Below are 4415 nucleotides of genomic sequence, written 5' to 3' on the forward strand. Positions count from 1 at the left end.
GTAAACCCACATTTTCATATAAAGCCAAAATGGATCAAAAATGGCCCAAGAAATATTGCATTCAAAAAATACTTACCAAATCAATATAGAATTTGGACCTATCAAGGGTGGAAAACTGGATTAGAAAATATTTATGCAGGACAAACATTTAAAGGTGGTAATTAGGACATATTTTTGCAATTAAACAATATGGCCACAGACACAATAGCTTAGCATTAACATTGACTTCTTAATTGCAAAATGGACATTAAAACATTCAAAGTTTAAAAAACAAAAGCAGCTATTATAATAAATGGTAACCAAAGAATGAAATGTAGCAACATCAATTAGTAGAACACACCAAACAACTCTCCCCCCGTCATGTGCACTTGTGTGTACTCATGTATGCATATATGTATGTATGCATTTATACATAGGCAGGCTTCTGTAGGCCCATTTTTAGTGATAATGTTGTTTTCTATAAAAATAAGGGTGTACATGTGTTTTAGTATGCAAAAAATAAATAAATCAAACAAAAAAAATGAGTATGCACAAAAATATGCGCATATGTGTATAGTACACGCAATTGCGGAAACGTGCTGCGTACGTGCAAATGCCTATGTGCAAATGCATAGCGTACGCACGTTTTTCACCTAGCAGAAGTGAAACTAAAAGTTTCATATCTGCATTCTCAACATGCTGCACCCGTTGTTTGCAGGGAGGGACCTGCGCTACATTATTTTGGTAAGTTACTTTTGTTTATTTTTCTTGGTCTTTCTTTTCTTGTTTTAGTTGCATGACCATACATGTTTGTCCATGCATACATGTATGTACATGCATACATATTTAAATGTGTGTGTGTGTGTATGCATAATGCATGCATGTATGCATGCATACATATTTAAATGTGTGTGCGTGTGTGTTATGTCACAGGTATAATATGTGACAGTTTATACAAATAATAATAGTGTTACATTTGAAGTGTACAAAGAGAGATTAACTCAGAGACTTGCAAGTAAAAATTAAAGATTATACTATTTTTAATAAAGACATATACATATATATATATATATATTTATTTAGGTATAACAAAAATACTTAGCTGTGGAAGAAAGCTGAATTCACCCAAGGGGTCTCCCAAATAATGGCTTGGCAGATGATCAAAAAACATGTGGCATCCAGTTAGTTCTGGTCAAGAATAGTTAATTAGGTATGGCACTGTGTTTTTAACTACCCAGGAACTAAGACAATGGCAAGTGTTTGACCAGTACTGACCAATGAGCATCCCTTAAACCAGTATTTTACCTTATAAGGATATCAGTTAAAGGATTTGCTGCATTCCTTTAGGATGACCTAATATATGGTATACATATACCAGTATATACTGGTAAAGCATTATTGTTGGTGAGACATAATTGACATAAAATAAACTTGTGCTAATCCAACAGTGTGTATGCATAATGCATACACATTTAAATGTGTCTGTATACATAATGCATGCATACATATTTAAATGTGTGTGTGTATGAATAATGCATGCATGCATACACATTTAAATGTGTGTTAAGGCTGCTTCTCATATTCATCAACCTAACAACTCACCGTCATGACTCCTTTAGATGTCCTACACTCTTGTTTGTAACAACTTGAAATTTTGATGGTATGCTAAGTATCCTACTAGCTACTACTAAAACAAATTTCTTGGAGGTTGTTGCTGTTTCAAAAACAAGAGCATCTAGGAGGCCAAAAGCAAAAATCCACATTTCTGGTCACTTACCGAGCCCCTAAATTGATACCTACATTTCAAGGAACCCCAATTTATCTGGAATGGTGAGGTGCATAAACCACAAAAAGTAGGTTCAAGTGGGGGACACTTGTTCTCTGCTATGTAAGTGGGCCTGGGGGTCCCCATTTTCAATTAAGGATTGGATTGGATTTCACAAATGTTTTCAATTGGTATCCTCATATCTTAAAATGTTCGAAACCTGGTGGACTGAGATTTTAGAGATAATTTGGGACTAGTAGCTTTGAGGGTCCTCTGTGCTTGTACACAGAGTTGTAAGGCTGCAGAATATGATATGCAGCATTCCCACACACAGCTATCACACTGTGCCGATGATGTCATTACTAGTGTTGGTGTTTGAATTCGGGTTGTCCTTATATTCGACCCGAATATGGCTGTTCGACTTTGAAAAAAAAATTGTGAAAACTGACGTCACACGTCACAGTGGGAAACTGAACTGCAGACCTATGCAGTTCCACTACAATGTTCAGGAACAACAGGTGATGAATGGGGACCTATTCATCACCTATAGTCTCCTGTATTCTTAGATAGAGAAACTCTATCTAAGAATACATAATACAGCGCTGCAGCAGCAATGTTGTGCTTCTACTATGTATTCTTGGATAGAGTTTCTCTATCCAAGAATACAGGGCACTAAAGGTGCCCAGAGATTGTAGTGGGACTGCAGAGGTAATCTGCAGTTCAGTTCCACTGTGACGTCACGTGGGAAACTGAACTGCAGTCCTCTGCAGTTCCAGTAAAATGTCCGGGTACTACAAGTGATGAATGGGGACTTGTCCCCATTCATCATCTGTAGTGCCCTGTATTCTTAGATAGAGAAACTCTATCCAAGAATACATGGTAGAAGCACAGCATGGCAACAGCAATTGCTGTTGCACCGCTGTACTATGTGTTTTTGGATATAGAAACTTTCTCCAACAACACATACATCTAGTAAAGGGCTACAAGAGCAATCTGATTGCTCTTGCAGCCCTTAAAAGACCCTTAAAAAAAGCCTGAATTCTCGCACCATTGACTTAAATGGTGTTCAAATTCGACATTTGATCTCCCAGAGAATTTCTCACTATTCGATCGAATAGCTATCGAATCGAATAGTGAGCTATTTGACCAACACCAGTCATTACACATGCCCGCTCTGTATATATATTGGCCAATTTTTGTTTTTATTATATAGAAACCACAAAACAGCTAAAGAATGGGGGAGGGATAGCCTGTGTCCCCATTTCGTTCTATCTATGCTGTTCTCACTGCCCAGCTCTTATCAGCAGCTGGAATCCTCTGCATGGATGACAGCTGAGAATGAAGCAGCATCCCTATTTTGCTTTCAATGGATTAGAGCTGTGGATGAGAGCTGGGCAGAGTGTGTGTGTATACGATTATGAAAAAACTTCAGGATTCTACCCCACCAAGCTGAATCCTAGCTAGATCATTTGATCTAGCCCTGTGCTGTGCTGTACTGTGCATCCCTGCAGAAATGCTGAGGGCACGTGCAGTACTGTGCACGACTGCATGGATGCTGGGAATGCTGCTCGGCCCGGGACGGATCCCCTCACCAGTAAGAGGAGACACGCTGTTGTCGCCGCGGGAACTGGGAAACCTAACTCCATAAGTTACTCTATTTATGTTTTCCGATATTGGGAACAGACCAATAAATTTGGGTCCTAACTTGGTTGAGGGTTGGCAGAGAGGAATATTGTTGGTGAATACCCAAACCAGATCGCCTGGTTGGAACTGGGGCTCAGGGGACCTATGGGATCCGCAAACCTCTTCTGCTGGGCTACTGCTTTTCTGAGATTACATTGGACCTGGTTCCGAACAGATCGGGAAAGTTCTACCCAATCATAGAGGGCTGGAAGATCAGAGGGTGGACCTGACAGAGAGGAAAATTTGGGACTCCGACCCCCAACGCACATGAACAGGGAGATCCTGGTGGAGGAATGTTCGGCATTGTTATACACCACTTTCGCAAAGGGGAGATAGTCTGCCCCTCTTGACTGGTTGGTCCGTTCGGTCTTGCCACTCGTCTCAGGGTGAAACCCTGTGAGAAGGAAAATGGTTCTGTCTCCGTCTCCATCTTGTATCAGAATTATCAATGAGAAATATTAGGAAAGCTGACTGCATTGTGAGGGGTGACTGTCCTGTAAATCTAATAAGGTTTCTTTTGTGTGTCTATTATTCAAATATAAATAAGAAACAATAATAACAATGACAATGACTAAAGTATGCCCATGCATTGTTTAGGACCATCAATGACTCTGGATCGCTTCTCTGCCTTTTGGCTAAGATCAAGTGTAGTATCTACCTTTGCCCCTAGGGGTGTTGAAGCTTTTTAAGTTTAGACGGTGGAAACTCCCTTGGTCTATCCCAGCCAATAGGTCCTGGTGAGGTACCCTCTACTTGGCCTGGTAGGATCATCGATTAAATTTGGCTTCACCTACTTGCTGCTATCGGGTTACAGGCTTAGCCCTTGCCAGGAATGAGCTTGCGATCACCTCTTACCCCCCAACTTTGTGTCACTACCCCGGTAGTGGACACTGAACTGCCTTTTCAAAGGCAAAGGAGCCAGAGAAGCCGAACATCGAAGACACCGAGGAAGCGGATGCCAGAAGCCGAAGCCGCAAGCAGAAGCAGA

The 4415-nt window shown here is 40.6% G+C and overlaps 1 pseudogene; it reads left to right on the plus strand.

Annotated features, from left to right (window-relative positions):
- Positions 1–4042: 4042 nt before the first annotated feature.
- Positions 4043–4138, plus strand: LOC140338763 (U2 spliceosomal RNA; annotated as a pseudogene).
- Positions 4139–4415: the final 277 nt, after the last annotated feature.

The sequence above is a fragment of the Pyxicephalus adspersus genome, chromosome 9, assembly GCF_032062135.1.
Source record: "Pyxicephalus adspersus chromosome 9, UCB_Pads_2.0, whole genome shotgun sequence".
In the NCBI taxonomy this organism is placed as follows: Eukaryota; Metazoa; Chordata; class Amphibia; order Anura; family Pyxicephalidae; genus Pyxicephalus; species Pyxicephalus adspersus.